Genomic DNA, 22,392 nt, shown 5'->3' with positions numbered 1-22,392 from the left:
ATATATATATATATATATATATATATATATAAATTTTTCTTTCTTTAAAATTTTGGGAGACAGTTTCGTCTAACAGACCAAAATACACCCAAAATCTAGTGTGTGGCTCTGTTATATTCACCACCCTGATCATATTCATTCTTTTTTTCCCTTTCTATTCCCACCTGGTTTTGGGTCTCTTTAGTTTAGTTTAGTGTATATTTTTCTGGGGTCATTGTTATCCTTTTAAGCATTTTTTTTAGGATTTTGTTCTCTCATTCATCTATTCTCCTCTGGACAAAATGACAGGATGGAAAAACTTAACTCAAAAAAAGAACAAGAGGCAGTAACGACTGCCAGGCACCTAATCAATACAGACATTAGTAAGATGTCGGAACTAGAGTTCAGAATGATGATTATAAAGATACTAGCTGGGCTTGAAAAAAGTGTAGAAGATACTAGAGAATCACTTTCTGGAGAAATAAAAGAACTAAAATCTAACCAAGTAGAAATCAAAACGGCTATTAATGAGGTGCAATCAAAAATGGAGCCTCTAACTGCTAGGATAAGTGAGGCAGAAGAAAGACTTAGTGAAATAGAAGATCAAATGATGGAGAATAAAGAAGCTGAGAAAACGAGAGATAAACAACTACTGGATCACGAGGGGAGATTTGGAGAGATAAGTGATACCATAAGCAAAACAACATTAGACTAATTGGGATCCCAGAAGAAGAAGAAAGAGAGAGAGGGGTAGAAGGTATATTGGAGCAAATTATAGCAGAGAACTTCCCTAATTTGGGGAAGGAAACAGGCATCAAAATCCAGGAAGCACAGCGAACCCCCCTCAAAATCAATAAAAATAGGTCAACTTCCTGATATCTAATAGTAAAACTCACAAGTCTCAGAGACAAAGAGAAAATCCTGAAAGCATCTCGGGACAAGAGGTCTGTAACCTACAAGGGTAGAAACATTAGATTGGCAGCAGACCTATCCACAGAGACCTGGCAAGCCAGAAAGGACTAAATGAGGAAAATATGCACCCAAGAATACTATATCCACCTAGGCAGTCATTGATAATAGAAGGAGAGATAAAAAACTTCCAGGACAAATAAAAACTAAAAGAATTTGCGAACACCAAACCAGCCCTACAAGAAATATTGAAAGGGGTCCTCTAAGCAAAGAAAGAGCCTAAAAGTAAAATAGACTAGAAAGAGACAATATACAGTAACAGAGACAGAGACAATATACAGAGACAACATACAGTAACCATCACCTTACAGGCAATAGAGTGGCACTAAATTCATATCTTTCAATAGTTACCCTGAATGTAAATGGGCCAAATGCCCCAATCAAAAGACACAGTGTATCAGATTTTATAAAAAAAAAAAAAAAAAAAAAACAAGACCCATCCACATGCTGTCTGCAAGAGACTCATTTTAGATGCAAAGACACCTCCAGATTTAAAGTGAGGGAGTGGAAAACAATTTACCATGCTAATGGTCATCAAAAGAAAGCTGGGGTGGCAATCCTTATATCAGACAAATTAGATTTTAAAACAAAGACTATAATAAGAGATGAGGAAGGACACTACATCATATTTAAAGGGTCTATCAAAGAAGAAGATTTAACAATTTTAAATATCTATGCCCCTAACATGGGAGCAGCCAATTACATAAGATAGTTAATAACAAAATCAAAGAAGCACATCAAAAACAATACAATAATAGTAGGGGATTTTAACACACATCTCACTCAAATGGACAGATCATCTGAGCAAAAGATCAACAAGGAAATAAGGCTTTAATAACACACTGGACCAGATGAACTTCACAGATATATTCAGAACATTCCATCCCAAAGCAACAGAATACATATTCTTCTCAAGTGCCCATGGAACATTCTCCAGAATAGATCACATCCTAGATCACAAATCAGGTCTCAACTGGTACCAAAAGATTGGGATGATTCCCTGCATATTTTCAGACCACAATGCTTTGAAACTAGAACTCAATCACAAGAGGAAAGTCGGAAAGATCTCAAATACTTGGAGGCTAAAGAGCATCCTACTAAAGAATGAATGGGTCAACCAGGAAATTAAAGAAGAATTAAAAAAATCATGGAAACCAATGAAAATGAAAAATGAAAATGAAAATTCCTGAATTTTCATTCAGGAAAATGAAAACACAACTATTCAAAATCTTTGGGATGCAGAAAAGGCAGTCCTAAGATGAAAGTATATAGCAATACAAGCCTTTATCAAGAAACAAGAAAGGTCTCAAATACACAACCTAACCCTACATCTAAAGGAGCTGGAGAAAGAACAGCAAATCAAGCCTAAACCCAGCAGAAGAAGAGAAATAATAAAGATCAGAGCAGAAATCAAAGAAATGGAAACCAAAACAACAGTAGAACAGATCCACGGAACTACGACTTGATCTTTGAAAGAATTAATAAGATTGATAAACCCTTGGCCAGACCTATCAAAAAGAAAAGAGAAATGACCCAAATAAATAAAATCATGAATGAAAGAGGAGAGATCACAACCAACACCAAGGAAATACAAACAACTATAAGAACATATTATGAGCAACTATATGCCAACAAATTAGATAATCTGGAAGAAATGGTTGCATTCCTAGTGGTGTTTCAACTACCAAAACTGAACCAGGAAGAAATAGAAAATGTGAACAGACCCATAACTACTAAGGAAATTGAGGCAGTAATAAAAAATCTCCCAACAAACAAGAGCCCAGGGCCAGATGGCTTCCCAGGGGAATTCGACCAAACATTTCAAGAAGAATTAATACCTATTCTTCTGAAACTGTTCCAAAAAAATAGAAATGGAAGGAAAAGTTCCAAACTAGTTTTATGAGGCCACCATTAGCTTGATCCCAAAACCAGACAAAGACCCCCATCAAAAAGGAGAATTACAGACCAATATCCTTGATGAATGTGGATGCAAAAATTGTCACCAAAATATGAGCCAATAGGATCCAACATTACATTAAAAGGATTATTCACCTTGACCAAGTGGGATTTATCCCTGGGCTGCAAGGTTGGTTCAACTTCCTCAAATCAATCAATGTGATACAATACATTAATAAAAGAAAGAACAGGAATCTTATGATCCTCTCAACAGATGCAGAAAAAGCATTTGACAAACTACAGCATCGTTTCTTGATTAAAACTCTTCAGAGTGTAGGGATAGAGGGCACATACCTCAATATCATAAAAGCCATCCATGAAAAACCCACAGCAAATATCATTCTCAATGGGGAAAAACTGAGAGCTTTCCCCCTAAGGTCAGGAACGCAGCAGTGATGTCCACTATCACCACTGCTATTCAACATACTATTAGAAGTCCTAGCCACAGAAATCAGACAAGAAAAAGAAATAAAAGGCCTCCAAACTGGCAAAGAAGAAGTCAAACTCTCACTCTTTGCAGATGATATGATACTGTATGTGGAAAACCCAAAAGACTCCATCCCAAAACTGCTCGAACTCATACAGGAATTCAGTAAAGTGGCAGGATATAAAATCAATGTACAGAAATCAGTGGCATTCCTATACACCAACAACAAGACAGAAGAAAGAGAAATTAAGGAATTGATCCCATTTACAATTGCACCCAATACCATAAGATACCTGGGAATAAATCTAACCAAAGAGGCAAAGAAACTGTACTCAGAAAACTATAAAATACTCATGAAAGAAATTGAGGAAGACACAAAGAAATGGAAAAACATTACATGCTCATGGATTGGAAGAACAAATATTGTGAAGATGTCAATGCTACCTAGAGCAATCTACACATTTACTGCAATCCTTAAAAAAATACCATCCACTTTTTTCAAAGAAATGGAACAAATAATCCTAAAATTTGTATGGAACCAGAAAAGACCCTGAATAGCCAGAGGAATGTTGAAAAAGAAAAGCAAAGCTGATAGCATCACAATTCTGAACTTCAAGCTCCATTACAAAGCTGTAATCATCAAGACAGTATGGTACTGGCACAAAAACTGACACATAGATCAATGGAAAAGAATAGAGAGCCCAGAAATGGACCCTCAAATCTATGGTCAATGCATCTTCGACAAAACAGGAAAGAATGTCCAATGGAAAAAAGAGTCTCTTCAACAAATGGAGTTGGGAAAATTGGACAGCCACATGCAGAAGAATGAAACTGGACCATTTCCTTACACCACACACAAAAATAGACTCAAAATGGATGAAAGGCCTAAATGTGAGACAGGAGTCCACCAAAATCCTAGAGAGGAACACAGGCAGCAACGTCTTCGACCTCAGGTGCAGCAACATCCTAGAAACATCACCAAAGGCAAGGGAAGAAAAGGCAAAAATGAACTGTTGGGACTTCATCAAGATGAAAAGGTTTTGCACAGCAAAGGAAACAGTCAACAAAACCAAAAGAAAACCGACACAATGGGAGAAGATATTTGCAAATGACATATCAGATAAAGGGCTAGTATCCAAAATCTATAAAGAACTTATCAAACTCAACACCCAAAGAACAAATGATCCAATCAAGAAATGGGCAGACGACATGAATAGACATTTTTCCAAAGAAGACGTCCAAATGGCCAACCGACACATGAAAAAGTACTCAACATTGCTCAGCATCAGGGAAATCCAAATCAAAATCTCAATGAGATACCACCTCACACCAGTCAGAATGGCTAAAATTAACAAGTCAGGAAACGACAGATGTTGGCGAGGATGCGAAGAAAGGGGAACCCTCCTACAATGTTAGTGGGAATGCAAGCTGGTGCAGCCACCCTGGAAAACAGTATGGAGGTTCCTCAAAAAGTTGAAAATGGAGCTACCGTATGACCCAGCAGTTGTACTACTGGGTATTTACTCCAAAGATACAAATGTAGTGATCTGAAGGGCTACATGCACCCCAATGTTTATAGCTGCATTGTCCACACTAGCCAAACTATGGAAAAAGCCCAGATGTCCATCGACAGATGAATGGATAAAGAAAATGTGGTATATATACACAATGGAATATTATGCAGCCATCAAAAGGAATGATGTCTTGGCATTTGCAACAACGTGGATGGAATTAGAGGGTATTAGCTAAGCAAAATAAGTCAATTGGAGAAAGTCAAGTGTTATATGATCTCACTGATATGAGAATTTGAGAAACAAGACAGAGGATCATAGGGGAAGGGAGGGAAAAATGAAACAAGACAAAACCAGGGAGAGAGACAACCCATAATAGACTCTTAATCTCAGCAAAGAAACTGAGGGTTGCTGGAGTGGAGGGAGGTGGGAGGCATGGGGTGGCTGGGTGATGGACACTGGGGAGGGTAGGTACCCTGGTGAGCACTGTGAATTGTGTAAGACTGATGAATCACAGACCTGTACCCCTGAAACAAATAATACATTATATGTTAATAAAAAAAAAAGTCATTGATGCTGACTACAAAAAAAAAGTATTTATCTTTTAATTTTCTAGATTTCTCTTCTCAGAAAATGTTAGTTAACCTGAATTTTTTTTCATAAGTGGAGAGTAACATGCTTTAATAACAGAATAAATAATTATGTTTCTTTATAATGTAGTTTTAAAAAGTAATAATGATTATATTAACTAGACCATTCTTGGATTAGAGATAAAGGTCAAAGGCAAACCATAAAATGTCTCTGAACTCTTCTTATTATTCTGGTATTACCTCTACCAGAATGCACTAGTCATCATCGGTGATGGGCTTTTTGATTAGAAATGTGGTCTGTCAGCATCAAAGAGCATAACCTGCACTATTCCAGAGCTGGACAGGCAATTACTGGCATCTTCCTTCGCTATATACCTACCTTATTTTCTGATGATTTTTTTCCAAATGTAATTTCTCCATTGCACTCTTTCATAATAACTTCTTTTAAAACATTTAGCTAAAAATCTTCTCAGGTTTCTTTTTTGATTTAATTATGCTGTTTAGAGCCCAAATTAAAAACTATGTTATCTGTCAGATAACATCAAAATAGGAACATCCAAACCTCTTAAAATGAATTCGTGTTTTTTCATTGTTTTTACTGCTTCTTCTACTCGATACAAAAACATGTAGGTGACATTTTCTTTAAATTCTTTTGGCTTGGTATATAGTACTCAAAAAAGTATTTATATATGTATTATTATTATTATTATTATTATTATTATTATTACCAGCTAAGAATTGGAATACTCATGTGAACAATCTTTATTACACAACTACAAAACTAACCTCATAGTCACATATATTCACATAGTCAATAGATCAGTTTGTCAAAACACTCATTTAAGAAAAGATCTCAATATTGTAAATGAATTGCTAAGATTTCAATGGTTTTCTCTTGGCCAAATGCAATGTCTTTTCCTGCTTTTGTTGTGGTTGTATTATTTGTGATGCACTTAACAGTCATTTAGGATTACTATAACCCTCTTGGCTGATAAAGAGGGTGAGCTGGGATTTGAACACAGGCCCCTTGGCTTGAGAAACTACTTTTTTCCCTTTTATTTCTCTGCTTTGTGCTCTTCTATTGCTCCTCCAATGTCTAAGCTTTATGAAATTTCTTCTTTCTATAATGATTTTAAGGGCACCTGTCTGGGTCAAGCAGTAGAGCATGTGACTCTTTATCGTGGAGCTGTGAGTTCGAGCCCCATGTTGGATATAGAGATTACTTAATAAAATAAAATAAAATAAAATAAAATAATAAAAATAATGATAGTTATTCGTTGACAGGATTTCAAATACCACACTCAAAGTCATGAATTCCACATGCATGTCTTTAGTTCTGTACACCAAGGCATACTTGTACATGTCTAAGAATGTCCCTTTGACTCTAGCAATAATTCTCAACACAGAAACATTCTCACTTATTACTGTACACTTTCATTGCTTTGATGTATGAGATTCTAATTATTTTGATACTTAACATACATATAAATGCAGATGTATTTATATTAATAGAACCACCCTGCATGTACTAGTCTTTCCAGTTACTTAGGTCCTGAAAGCTCTGATTCACCGTGCTAACTTCTGTAAGTTTATTCCATTCTCCCTGAAATAAGAACAGAGGTTTTCCAATTGTTTCTTCATCAATAAATTATATTAACATATTATAAACACAGATGATACTGCAAAACATTTGGTAAACCTTCCTAACAAATTAATCCTGACCTTGTTCATCCAGTGTTCCATAGGGAAAATGGCCAAGGTGAAGGGAACATACAATCGTACCCATTTCTGTATTTGTTTCCTTTGCTATCTTCCCATCTCCATTGGCTTTTCCTGGGAGTCTAAGTGGCTGTCACCACCAACACCGTACAACACCTCTCTAGGGGCTATAAATACTCTGGCTTTTCTCACGCAACAGAGGGAAATCCTTTGAAGTCTAAAACATGAAGTTTTCCCAAAGTAACTAGAAAAAAAGGTAAGAGAGCCCTAAACTAGAAGTAATTGTGTTTATAGAATACAGAATCCTAATCTATCAGCTACCACAGACTGGTTAGGCTGTCCCCCCCATAAATCACTATCATACTTTCTCCCATCTCCTTTAAGGAGGAAAAGTTCTACATGTAACTCGCTATCTTTGAAGAAAACAGATGATGTTTTATCCATGCATAGGATAAAAGAAATCTTTCTTCTTTCTGGAGACTCAGTGATATATTGTCAAAAGTCTCAGATGCTTCAGCATTTACTCAGAAGTCTCTTATTTTTATATAAAGTAAATAAATATATCATCAAAAAATTCCAGAACTCAAAAAACCTTAGAAATCATGTTGTCCCACCATCACATATTATAAATGATAAAATGAAGGCCAGAAGGCCATGCTCCTAGAAAATCTTATTAGATGGAAACTTCCCCTTATCTGCCTTCACTACCTAGCAAACCTCACATTCTTTCTATAAGACCTAGCTGAAATTTTGCATCTGTGAGATAGGATAACTTCATGGACTCCTGTAGGCATTTATTATTATCCTAGCCTCTCCTATAACATTTGTTTCATATCCTTCTAATAGGATCTATCATCTCTGGTACACCTCTCTTTGGCTGTGCAGCCTTGAGCAAGTTTCATATCTTCTCTTAATCTCAATTTTACTGGAATAAGCAACAGTCCCTCTCTCTCACTCTCAAGGATATTGTAACGATTAAAAGAAATAATCATTGTAAAGGATTTAGCGCATTTCCTGGCACATCATGCATGCTCAACAAATCTTACTGTTGTTGGGCTAATATAATTTATGTATTCACACACATTTTCCTTTCACTAATTGGGGAGTTCCAAAATGAGCTCTTATTCAGTCGGTAGCCCAGTGATTAGCACTGGGTTGTGCACACTTTACCTACCAAGAAGTCTGTGTTGAAGGTGTTAAGGAATGAATATTCTCACATGCTTGGTCCTTGGTAAAATCTCTTCTCCATCATGTATCCTTAGGAATAGCCACAATGCCATTTAATCCCTTAATCAAAATTATATCCAGAAGTTTAAAATAAAAGACTGAATAAGCCAGTGCTTTCGTTAGCAAAGTCAGGTTTTTTTTGTTTGTTTGTTTTACTTGAGACATTTTATACCAAGTATAATAAGTGTGTCCTTCTATAATTTCTCAAGAAGAAAATGTAGTTCCACCCAAATATATTGGATTTTATCCTTAATTTATATTTAACCTTTTCCTGATGCTGTGGTTTGACTTGAAAAATTTGAAGTTATATCTCTATTTCATGTGTGGGCAAATGCTCTAGCAATAGTATTCAAAACAATTTTGCATGGTAAGCTTTTTATATAACATTTTACTTGCCATGCTTGAAATTTACATTAGAAGAACAATAGACTTCCTTACTTAATGGTACCTTTAAGGAACTATGAAAATTCATGAATAAAATTATATTTGATGAATAATTTGAAGTAAAGACTCTTACTTTAATGATTCAGTTAATAGATAAATGCATATTTAAATACAATAAATAAATATATGTATGTGTTATAATTTACTTCAATTTTGAAAAAAAAAATCTACAAAATGAAAAAAAAAATCAATGTTCCCAATGATAAACATGCTTACTCTGCTATTGGAAAAAGACTCACTGTAAAATTATGATGCCATAGGAAACCCATCTCTGTCACAGGTTTATATCCAGGGAGTCATACAGATGCTATGAACATGGGAAACCAATGCTATTAATAAGAGACATGTTAGAACCTCTTCAGGTTAGAAACAGACCTCACAAAAATTTTGTTTGAATTAGGTATCAGTTGATTATAAATTTTATCACTTATAATAAGAGAAAAGTAAACTCTAACATCTTACGTCTTGCCTTCAGAGACATATCAAAATAATAAGACCCTCTCAGCTAATATTTTCACTTTCAGGGAGAGAGTCTACTTTAGGTAAGTTCATTTTATAGATTTTATAGCAGGGGCAAAAAGCTAATTTTAAAGATCTACTCTTGAAAAAGAAAATTAGCATTGCCCTTAAATTATAGATGTTCAGAGCTTATGATTTCTCCATTAATTCAGATATTATTAAATGGTGTTTTTAAGTTGGAGGAAGGGGTGGTGGGGAGGTGGCTCCCATTTACGCTGCTTCAAAATATTTAGAGTATCTGTATTTTATCTTTCTCTCTCTTCCTCTCTCTCTCTCTCTCTCTTACACACACACACCATTACCTCCTATAAATATAAATATCCAGCACAATAGAAGCAGCAACAGAATAATAATTATTGTATCTTTTAAAAGTTGATGTATATTTTGGAGTAATAGATTTCCTCAACTTCCTCAGCCTTTCTCCACCCTCCATCTTGTTCCATTCCCTTTTAAAATGGTGCAGATTATTGTCCATCTCAAAGCACTTGGCAAGAATGTTAGAAAACCAGTAGAAAGTCTATGCCGAGTTCTTACTGATACCATTGCGATTTCTTATGACACTTTATAAGCTAAAATACTTGTAACCTTACTTTAAGCAGATAATAGAGACTATCAAGTTAACTTAAAAATATATTTACCTCTCTGAATACAGCAAAATAAATGAAACACCTTTTACTCTTAAGTTTATTTTGAGATAACAAGGTATTCATAACGACATTATCTTTCCTTTTAGCCCACCAGATTAGAATAAGATGTTATAGTTGAAATGCATGATGCATATTCTGGAATGTTTTATATTAAAGATAGTATATTTGCATTTTGTAATAATTATACATTGAAATAAATTCACTATCAGTGAACGATTATAACAAGTAACAATAGATTTCAAATAAGCACGCTTAGCTTATTTATTTGAATCTGAAATTTAAAAAAATCAATACAGATTTTCTTGATTAATGATGGGGTTATATCCTGATTAACCCATCATAAATTGAACATGTGGTAAGTTGAAATGCACTTAGTACACCTAACCCACTGACCGTCATAGCTTAGGTTAGCCCACTTTAAATTTGCTCAGAACACTTACATTAGCCTACAGTTGGACAAAATCCTTTAATAATGTTGAATATCTCATGTAATTTATTGAATACTGTACTGAAAGTGAAACAGAATGGTTGTGTGGCTACAGAATTGTTATGAGTGTTTTGGTTGTTTACCCTTAGAACGGCATTCCTGACCGGGAGCTGTGGCCCACAGCCGCCACCTGGCATTGTGGGAGAGGATTATGCTACCTATTACTAGCCTGGGGAAAGTTTCAAATTCAAAATTCGAAGTATGGTTTCTACTCAACGTGCATAGCGTTCGCAACAATGTAAATAGGGGGTCATTTTTACATATAATTAATATACAAAAGTTCTGAGATAATTAAGGTTTTAATTTTACCATATCATTATTCTTTTGCAGACATAAATTATGCTTATCATGGGTAAAAAGGAGCTCTTTGAATGAGAAGTCATATGCTTAAATGCCAAGTTTTTCTGTATTTACTAATAATGGCTAAATATCAAACGCTGTTCTAAGGGTTATAATTAGGGATACGCTGGACTAAAATGGAGTGGGATGGTCTGAAGTAAATGCAAAAAAATTCTAAGGTCAAAATTTCAGGTAAAATGTCTGAGAATACAGGTCAGTTTATGATAGTGCATATAGATATAAATTATGATATAATTATGCTACTAAATAAATGAAATGAGGCATCAGGGACCACATGCTACAAACACAATTGCAAGACAATCAACTGTCCCTATTTTCACAGACAAACAGATAAAAGGAATGAGAGGAAAGTTTTGGTTTCCAGTTTTTTCAACTTTGCCAAAAAAGGCAGATACAAATGTATAAGAAACCTCTTTGCAAGTTAATGAGGGAAAATGCTCTGTTTTCATTTCTCCTCTATCAGATTCCCTCAAGTTTAGAGATGTGATTTTCTAGAGAAGATAATGATGATGACAGAAGTTTATAGAGATCTTTCAATTTCCTCTTAATCTAGTGAATTCCTCCTTCCATATTGTTCCTACTTGTGCTTATATTCAACTGTGAGAGGTCATGTTAAAGTTAGAAATTCTTTGCTCAATAAAATAACCTTTTCCTATTCTTTCACCACTTGTTTCTGTGAAGAATACCAGCCATTGCTACTCTTTTCCATTTATCACTGCCCTGATCACACTGTAGACTCATTTTGTAATCCCAAATATTGTTGAAGTCTGTTGTATTAAAAATATATTTAATCTCATAATCCCATAGAATGCTTAGACCCCAGTGGTTACCATATGCCTTTGCAGTGTCAATTCATACATACTACACACATCAACCCAGGACAATTAGCTAGAATAGTCTGGGTTGCTAGATCGTTGGCTTGAAGGAATCCTTAGAATGTCTAGTACTGAATCCTTATTCCCTACTTCTAATTTGGTTTTCATCTGAAGTAACAATTAAAAATCACACTCTGAGTAGAATAAGTTAGGACAATATGTTCTCAATTCCAAATGGAGTTATTGATTCTTTCACTAGAGCCTGTCTCCCAGTTTCATCTTGACCAACTCAATTGTGAATGGTTTTGCTATACAATCAATTGCTCTAATCTAGGACTCATGCTTGTTATCTCTCTTTCTCTTACCCTCTACATCCATTATTAATTCCTTTGGGTTCTGCCTCCAATAGACCGCAAATCCATCTCAGTGATGCCACCCTGGTTTAGGACATCACACCTTTCTCTCTTGGAAATCTTCAAGTGTCTCCTCCTAAATGATCTTGCCACTTCTAGTCTTACCTCCCACTAATTCATTTCCATAAAGCACTTATTTTAAAACATAAATGGAATTACCACATACTTTTGCTTAAAAGCATTCAATGGCTTTCAAAGGCATTTACAATGAAATCTAATATACTTGTCATGGACTATGAAGCTTACCTCATCTCAAGCCTCTTTCCTTTTTACTTACTGTGCTCTGACTACACTAACATTCATTTATTTCCTTGAACATTCCAAGTTCCCCTTTAATTCAGAGCCTAAAAATCCCATTATACCCCCTTTCTTTCTCCATTTCTTCATGTGGTGAACTCATCTTTCATTTAAAGTTATTAGCTCAAATACCAATTCCTGTCCTCATTATTCTATATTTGAGAATGTTTTTCATCATGACATTTATCAAAGTTGAGATTTATTTTGCATGTTTAATTCTTTTCTCCCCATGAGACTGTGAAATCAATAAGATAAAAACTTTGTCAGCTCCACCATTGTGACATGAGTTAGCCATTTTCCTAGCACATAGTAAGTTCTTCATAAGTTAATGGAAAGAAAGAGCTATTTGAAATGGCTAGTGGAGGATCAGACCTATTAATGCTACATAAAGTCTTTGTACCAATCTTCAAGATACCTTTCTGTGTTTCACCGCTGTTCTTCCTGCTCTAATTACCCCACAGAGATCAGTAATTTAGTAAAAGTGAAAATCACCTAATTAGCTTTTAATTAGTACATGCTCCATATTTCATCATCTTTGGCTACCTAAAACAGACAAGGAAGTCTAAAAGAAAAAAAAAAAAAGCGTCTTTTTTTTTTTAAAAAAAAACAGTTCTGATACAAACTCCACACTCTCCAAATTTATGAAAATAAATTAAATACTATCTTTAGCTTCAAGGATTTTAACCCAAGAACCCTACATTCTTCTCTCATCAGATTTTTCACTATTATAAAGATTTAAAAATAATAACTAATTATTAAAAACAACCTATTATATGGTTTGCTTTTGTACTTCCATTGTTTGAGTTAGGAGTTACTCCGAAGTTAATAAAATAGTTTGTATTACAGACCCAGATATTAAAAAAGAAATGGCCAAAATTGGATATATGAATATGAAATTATTGAATTTTCTGTTTTAAATAATTATTTGATTCCATTATGTTTCATTACATCTCTTGAGTATTTCAGCTATTCTGGAGACAATTGAAGGTATTTCTTTCTTTTTTTAAAATATTTTATTTATTTATTTGACAGAGAGAGAGATAGCGAGAGCAGGAACACAAGCAGGGGGAGTGGGAGAGGGAGAAGCAGGCTTCCCGCGGAGAAGGGAGCCCAATGCAGGGCTGGATCCCAGGACCCTGGGATCATGACCTGAGCCAAGGCAGACACTTAACGACTGAGCCACCCAGGCTTCCTGAAGGTATTTATTTCAAGATGAATACTTCAAGAGAAAAACACATGCAAATCAAAACCATGCGTAATAGGACAATACAATCTGTGGCAAACATATACACATTTGCATAATTGACTGAGAATTTTAAGGAAGACATAATACGGATTTTTATACTATCATTCCTATCAAGCACAAAACAGGTATATGATGCACTTCTGTGTTTGTCTTGGAAAACTTCATACATATATATGTCTATATTAAATCTCAAGGCAAATAAAATCTCAATGTAGTACATACAATAGTATTCTGTAGTTAATCAGTTAGGCTGTATTTATCATGGCTGTTACCTGTCTATGCAATTTATTAAACATAATATTTTGGAGACAACTAAATACATTTTAGTAATTTTATATGAATACTAAACAGACTAATTTCTGAGTTTTTTAATAATTCTTTAGATTATTTTGCAGACTTTGCTTCACTTAATATGTGCTGGAAATAAATTATCATAGTACATTAACGGTTAAAGTCAAATATTAATTGTTATGTTGCTGAATATTCATTTCAAAATTATAACTGATGGCCACATAACTGATTGTGGTGTCTGACACAGAGTAGACAATACATATCTAAATTTTATAAAAACCTAAAAATTGCTTATAAATAGCAACATTAAATTATTAAACAAATATGAGCATCTTCATATTTATTTATGAATTTTACAATAAGAGTATACACAGAGCAATTACTATTCTAATGAAAAGCTACCCAGCAAACTATATTAAACATACAAAATAATACCAATATCCTTACAATTTAACAATAGAATAAGATCCCTAAACCTGGAAATTATTAGGTGTAAAAGTTTAAATAATAAAGCTTTTAGAGAAACCATAGGAAAATATCTTAACAAACATGGCAAAGGCAGATATTTCTCTCTTTTTTTTTAATATTTCTTAACTAGGACATAAAAAGCCCTAATTAGACAAGAAATAAGCTAATTGAGAATTTCTATTCATCAAAAGACACCATTAGGGGTGTACTAATAAATCCACCAAATGCTTTAATATACAATATAAATATCTAGTGGTATGCCAGAAAAAGTTTAGCAACTAACTTTCCTGTTTTTTTAATGTCTGCTAGTGTGTGCGGTGTAAAAATTTCTACCATGGCAGATTTTCAAAGTACCAAGCAGCTCTCAAAATTCCTGACAATTTAGCAGTTGGCTCCTGTGAATCAGTTTGAGCCAGCTCCATTACAGAGGATTCAATGCCCATTTTATATATATATATTACTGATTACTGATTACTTCTTATCATTTCTATTTCCATATATAATGAAAAAGGATACATAGTATAATAGGAAAAGGGCAAGTCTTAACACTTCAAAAAGGAGAATATTTATATGATAAATAATCATCACAAATATGACAAGTAATCATAAAAAAGTGTTTAATGCCATCAATCTTCAGGATATTCAAATTAAAATATTTCTATAAACACACCGGAATGGCTAAAATAGAAGGATAAAAAATTCTAAATGTTAGTGAGTATTTGGAGCAACTCAACTCTCACATCCTGCTTTCAAAAACCAATACAACCTCTTTTGCAAACTATCAGTATCTACTAAAGCAGAACATATGCATATCCTATATAGCCAACAAAATACATGCATGTGTTTCCTAAAAGACATGTTCCAGATGTCCATATAACCTCTATTCATAAGAACCAAAGTCTGGAAGCTACCCGAATGCTTATAAATGGAATAAAGGATAGTAAAGGATCATAATTTGGTACATTCACATAGTTGAATATTACACAGCTGAATACTACACAACTATGAAAATGAGTGACTTATCACTGCATATAATCTTACAAATATAATGCTGAGCAAAAGAAGCAAAGTAGTAACTACTGTATGACTTCATTTATAGAATGTAAAACAGGAAGTAATCTACCTTTCTAGAAGTCAATATAGTGCTTATTTTCCATGGATATAGTTACCAGAAGAGTACTATACAATGGGCTTCAAAGTACACTAATTTTTTTTTTTTAATGTGAGAGCTGATTATATGGGTGTGTTCATTTTGTTAAAATTAACTGAGACTGTATACTTAATATATGAGCAAGATATGAGATAATAAATAATGATAGGTGTAATTTTTAAAAATATTTTGACATATTTTATAAGTTGAATTAGCTTGCAAGAAAAGTTCATTTAGGTATATTTGTAAAATATAAGTTACAACTTAACAATATTTATTGTTATTAAAATTATTGCTCTATGCACATCCAAATAATGTGTTTCATAAAAAATTTCTTCCATTATCAACAGAGTCTACCTGGTAGAGCAGGGGAATTTCCCCTTGTTTCTATGTGACACTTGTCTTTAATAATCATATGTTGAGTGTTTCAAAAAAATGTAACCAAAGCATATACCTTAGAATGCCCTGAGGTGGTTATTGCCTACAGTCACCTAAAACAACTTCTTCAAGATACATTTCAATAATGCTGCATTATCAAATTTACAAGTTTACTCAATCACCTTTGTATTTCTGAAGATATCATTTACTCGAAAATATAAAATGTATGAAACAATTGTCCATGTTATCCACATTTTATATATATCAGTTACAAGCTAAATCTTTATTATGTTTACTATTAAAGAAGAGATAAACTGAAAATTCTCTTACTAAAATAACACAAATCAAATTGTTTACTTACATTCTGTAGTAATCAGTTATAAGTGGAATCCAGATTCACATTTTTAACAAGTGTTATTGAATACATTAACCAAAGAAATTGACAAATTAATAAGGCCCATAAGATCACCTTAGAAGTTGCTGATTACTTCTTATCATTTCTATTTCCATAGTTAACATATTTTACTTTCAACTTTCTAAACCTCCAATATCAAGCTTTCATAGAGGAATCCAATTTTGATAAATCTTGACAGGTGATAAAATAAGTTTTCCTTTCAATAACTCATTGCCTCTATTCATTGCCATCAAATGGACCTCATTATAAAAAATTTTAATATTTAAAATTGTCATTCATGTCCAAAGAACTTTTTTCAGTAGTATAAATCTTACCTTTCCGAACAATGCTTTCAAATTCACTTACAGCCGATCAAAGACTATTTCAAATGACTGTATTATTATAATCTACCCAAGAACATAAACATTTAATAGAAAATACCACACAGTTTCTTCAACATTTATGTAAAAGTATGCAAGGGAACTATGCAAATTACCTTTATATTTACTGGATATTATCAAGCAGGGATAATAAAGGGAAAAAAACCTCTAAAATTGAATGTATTAATTATAATCTTACCATAAGCTCACAGGTTAGGAATTCAGACAATAAGTTCACCACCCTGAGACCTAGAAAAGTATAAGCAAAAATATTTTCTATCAGTACAGACATCATATTTTAATTCAAGCATCACAAAATGTTAAATACTGATTCAATATTATGAAAATTTTTCATTGTATGAGTAATTAGTATACACATAATTTGACAAACAATTTTGACTAAAACATTCCTCTAAAATAGCATTATCATTACTCAGCTCACATCAAACTATTGTGATTTAAGATTAATTACTCTAAGTTGAGCTCTTTAATGCAGGGATGACAAACAAGTAGAGAATTTTTATTGTCTCCTTTGTTTCTTGTGGAACTCTGGGTGATGGGCACATTTGCAAGTGAAATTTATTTTGTAGATGTTACAGAACCCTCTCAGTTACATTCATTTAACAGTTTCAAATATATGCACACCCATACACATACACACATGCTATGCATGTGGACGCACACATATGCATATGCAAATGTGGTTATCATACTACAATCCTATATTTATCTTTGTTTTATCTGTTTAAATCAGTGGAGAATATATAACTTTCCATGAATATAAATATTCTCTATCATAATATAAAGGCTGCATAGTACTCCATAGTTTGTTGTACACCTTAAATTGTCTAAGATATTTGATTTAACAATAACACTATATCATATTGGTTAATATTATCATCTTTAAATTGAGCCTTTTAGTTGCCATCTTACGTGATCCTATTTAATAGTTAATGTGCTTTCCAAGAGTTTTAATATTTTGATGCGGTGGTAAGCTACCATTACACATATTTATTAAGGCCTTGAATTTGTTTACTTCTAGGTAGATTCTGCTCTATATGAACAAAAGAATAAACTGAAGATTTAATCTTTTCCAGCAATGAAGAAATTAGTGGCTTTTATAAACCTTTTAGAAAACCATGAATGACTGGTATATAGGCAGGTACTCTATTGTGTGATGTCTTACAATTTAAGTTAATAGAAGAGAGAAACCATAATAGATTGAATCTATTATGTAATGCCTTAATGAGTGGTGTTGTTTTTAAGGATATGTTTTTCTCAAAGGTCTGTAATTAAATTATTCCAACTATTTTCTACTGTAATTGAAGGAAACATAATATAATATAACATAGTTTATCTGCCAAAGAAATGATATTTAACTCTTAGGAGGAATTACTGTATGTGAAAATGACTCTGACACTAAAAGAACCACTTGAGGAGTGAAATAAAATGTTTCTAAAATCCTTCTGATGAAATGTTAGCAGAAAACAAAATATCACTATCTCTGAGGTGTGAATGTTCACATTAAAATTTATTATTCTTACTCTGCCAATTGAAATGCATGTGTGGAGTAAAATTTTCACTAATGAGTGCTCATACCTTCTTGGTCAAAGTCACCGAGCTTACTGGTGGCAAGGATTTGACTGCTTTCTGAGTCTTTGATTCTCAGTCTATTGTATTTCACTCCAGTTATTGGCCAATATTCCAGGTCTACTTGTTTCTGAGTTGGTAGACACTATTTCTTCGCCTTCCACAGATGTGTCTCCTGTGCATTCCTTTTAAAAATTCTAGTGCACATGGATTAACCTTGTGAACTTACTATTCATTCTCTACTGTGTTCTGCTTTTATTTTCCCTGCAGGAACAAGGAGTGAGAAGATGACTTCAAAAGATCTACTTTCTACTGATATTTGCTAAAGAGGAAGCCTTTCCCAAGAATCTAGTGTGATCTGAATACTTATACTTCAACAAGTCAATCAGGAAATTACATAATGTCCTGGCCCCGCTTCCTTTTTTTATCAAGAGATGCATCAACTTAAATTTGAGGTAAATGTTAAAAGGGCTAGTGTTAGAATCTACATTTGGCTGAAACAAAGTATCACCATTGTAAAGTGAACTCCTTGGAAACAATTAAAAATTTTAATTGTTATTATTTTATTATTAAAGAATTAAAGTCAAACTTTAAGGTTTGACATTATAATACAGGAACAATAATTTCTTACAGCACTATCAGATGCTAGATTACTCTTGCAGGCACTATGTTGTATGTTTGTAATATTTTTAAATTGGCAATTTTAACTGAATAATAGAATTTCAATATAAAAAGCACATAAGGAAATTTATGTCCTCTAGTTATATCTAGAATGCTTATCTATATCTGAATGTGAATATTCAGATAATAACAGTAAATCCAAAGGACATCCTTGTTTGTATTATGGGCATTGTTATACTGAGTAGATACATTAGACACTCAGACTGTACGTCATGACCCATGAGTAAATTCAGGGATTCCAGAAATGATACTCAACACATTTGGCTAGTTGGTCTTCATAACGAAAGCCAAGCCAGAGAGATGATTTTAGGCATATAAGAAAGCCAAAGCAGAAATATGGCTCACCCCAATTTTAATCTATTTTTTAAAAAATGATGTACATGGCCTGACTCAGGCAAGAATACTGACTATTGGGACACAATTAAAGGGGAGAAAATAAATTTTAACATGATATAGATAACTATTTTTAGGGGAGAGATTTGTAATGAAGGATCAGTAATTAAACTGTCAGTGACAATGGTACTATGTTAGAGTTATATCATTGATGCATTTCAGGAAATTTTATTTCAGAGATAAGATTCTAGTAAATAGATTTGATCAGATATACTCCTTTCATTTGTACTACTTGTCCATGTGGGGATAGCCATTCAGAAAGAATTTATGCTGAGCGAAGTAAGCAGACCTCAGCAAAATTGCAATTTTGGTAATTCTGAAATTCTAATATCCTAAACCTATCATATGTCTACATAGCTGTCAAAGTACTGCATAAGTCTTGAGAAGTTGTACTTGAATTAGTATTTCTTTTAAAGATTTTATTTATTTATTTGACAGAGAGAGAGACAGCTGGAGAGGGAACACAAGCAGGGCGAGCGGGAGAGGGAGAAACAGGCTTCCCGCGGAGCAGGGAGCCCGATGCGGGGCTCTATCCCAGGATCCTGGGATCATGACCTGAGCCGAAGGCAGACGCTTAACGAATGAGCCACCCAGGCGCCCCTTGAATTAGTATTTCTATAAATTAATTAAAGCTATTAATGAATGCATCTATCAGATATGTGACTCAGCATTTGAAGAAATTCATGGAATCAGCATTTCAGATGGTGATTTTCTCTGATGCTAAAAAGAATTAGATGTGTTATCTCTTCCCAGCTCACTTTTGCAGGGGAGTTCAATATTTTGGAGAGAGTGAGGGGAAGTAGAACTTTAAAATGATTTGGAAACCTAAAGGTTGTGAAATCATTTTAAGTAATTATAAAAAATAGTAAATAATAGTAAATAAATTTAAAGATAGTTTGATAGGTTTAGGAAAATCATAGTTAATCAACAATGATAAATAGTACAGTGTTAAGATTTCTACACTCTATGTCATGTATCCTATATTGATATCACAAAAGTCTCTTTTAATACAATTATTTAAAATACGATTATTTAAGAGGCGCTTGGGTGGCTCAGTCGTTAAGCGTCTGCCTTCGGGTCAGGTCATAATCCCAGGGTCATGGGATCTAGCTCTGCATCAGGCTCACTGCTCCACGGGAAGCCTGCTTCTCCCTCTCCCACTTCCCCTGCTTGTGTTCCCTCTCTCGCTGTGTCTCTCTCTTCAAATAAATAAAATCTTTTAAAAAAATACGATTATTTAAAATACGATTGTTTTCCACATTTTCAGAAAAGATGTTGGAAGCTAACAGTTGCCTGAATAAACTCCAAAATATCTTACTGCTAGTACATTGCGGAATCAAAATTTAACCCAAGCTTAATTACATTCAGAATCCTAGTTAATTCATATACCAGGGTAGGATAATATTAATAGATAGCATTTACTGAATATATTCCATATGTTGGATATTTTGTGTGTATTAACTCATTTAATTCTTACAAGTGTATCTCTATAAAAGTGAGCTGTACTTTATTATGCTTTCTTTTATTTATTTTTTAAACACAGAGATTCTGGCCTCAGAGGTTGTGGTATGAAGCATTGCATGATAATCTCTACATGTTATTTAATCATTGTGAGTGTTTTGCAAGTGGTATTTCAATGCACATATTTACATTTTTTTTTTCAGGATTGGGCATCATGTACATGTAATTACACATTCATTATGTGTCTATCATCTTGGTTGGTTGGTCCTAGGTAATAATAATGATAGCATTTATTGAATATATACTGTGTCAGGAAGTACGGTAAGTGCCGTAAATTCATCTCATTTAATTCCTATAGTAGTTCTAACAAGTATAATGGTCACCCTCATCACACAGATAAGAAAATTGACTAGAAAAGTTAATAAATGTCCCCAAGAGCACAGAGTAAGTAAAAAGCGCGGCTGAGTTTCAAACACAAACTCTCTGACCCTATTAGTTTGATGCAGCATAAAGATTCTGATTCTTCCAAAGGGGAGGAAGTGTGAAAGAAGTTTGAGGCTCCCATTTTAGTTCATTTAGAAAAAAAAAAAAAAAAAAAAACACAAACTTAAAACCTCAGCTTCTTAAAGCAGAGCTCTGACTACCCCTAATTTAAAAACAAAAACAAAAACAAAAACAAATCTATAAGAATAGCAAATTAAAATCCTTCCAGTCTTACAATGCCAATATATTATGATTAATTTTCTGTAGTGACAGCCCCTCAGTGTCTAGCTTATTAAATGTTAAACTGAAACTATGCATTATTTATCAGACATGCCCATTTCTAGAATTTTCTGCCAATAAATTAGAGAATACATAAGGTTTTACAAAATATGTAAATTTTCTCTAATATATGCACAATTTGGTATAGGTTATCAGAAACACTTATTTGGAAAACCAGATAGCCTTCTATTCATTTAGGAAAATGCAAATAACAAGAAAAACCAACTTTGAACTCTCACTTCTTTCAAGAATGCCAAGCTTATCATCTCAGAAATGTACTCTTTTTATAACTATAGGAAAAATGTTTGGGAAAGAAAATAGGCTGTTTCAGTGAAACCTGGCATATTTTAAATGCTCAGTAAATAACTAATGAAAACTTAAATGCTCCAATAAATAAATGATCACTGGATAGGCTCTTAGGAAGAAAACTATCCTGTGTTTAGGTGCTAGATTTTATCTTAGCTCAGTATCCATACTTTCTCAATGTATTTTTCAATACCCAGATCATTTATTTCAAAGTAGATTTTATTTTATTTTTTTTAAGATTTTATTTATTTATTTGACAGAGAGAGAGACAGAGAGAGGGAACACAGCAGGGGGAGTGGGAGAGAGAGAAGCAGGCCTCCCATGGAGCAGGGAGCCCGATGCGGGGCTCGATCCCAGGACCCTGGGATCATGACCTGAGCCGAAGGCAGACACTTAACCGACTGAGCCACCCAGGTGCCCCCAAAGTAGATTTTAAACCCTGGGAAAGTTGAAGTGACAGGCAATGATGGGTTTTGGGACTATCAACTCATCCCATGATTAGATAATCTATGTAAATCTGTTGTGTGACCAT

General features: G+C 33.7%; 1 protein-coding gene across 49 annotated transcripts in view; it reads right to left on the bottom strand.

The window, feature by feature from the left end:
• PTPRD (protein tyrosine phosphatase receptor type D) overlaps window positions 1-22,392 on the bottom strand; it is a 2,332,398-nt gene that overhangs the window by 1,271,059 nt on the left and 1,038,947 nt on the right. For all 49 annotated transcript variants that reach the window (XM_032392357.1, XM_032392358.1, XM_032392356.1 and 46 more), the window contains one exon: window positions 16,867-16,916. The gene's annotated coding sequence lies outside the window, so the exon portion shown is untranslated. The remainder of the gene's footprint in view (window positions 1-16,866; window positions 16,917-22,392) is intronic.

This window comes from Phoca vitulina, unplaced genomic scaffold (assembly GCF_004348235.1).
Source record: "Phoca vitulina isolate PV1807 unplaced genomic scaffold, GSC_HSeal_1.0 scaffold67, whole genome shotgun sequence".
NCBI classification, from domain to species: Eukaryota; Metazoa; Chordata; class Mammalia; order Carnivora; family Phocidae; genus Phoca; species Phoca vitulina.
Note: the sequence above shows the minus strand (reverse complement) of the source record. Positions and strands in the feature narration are given on the sequence as shown.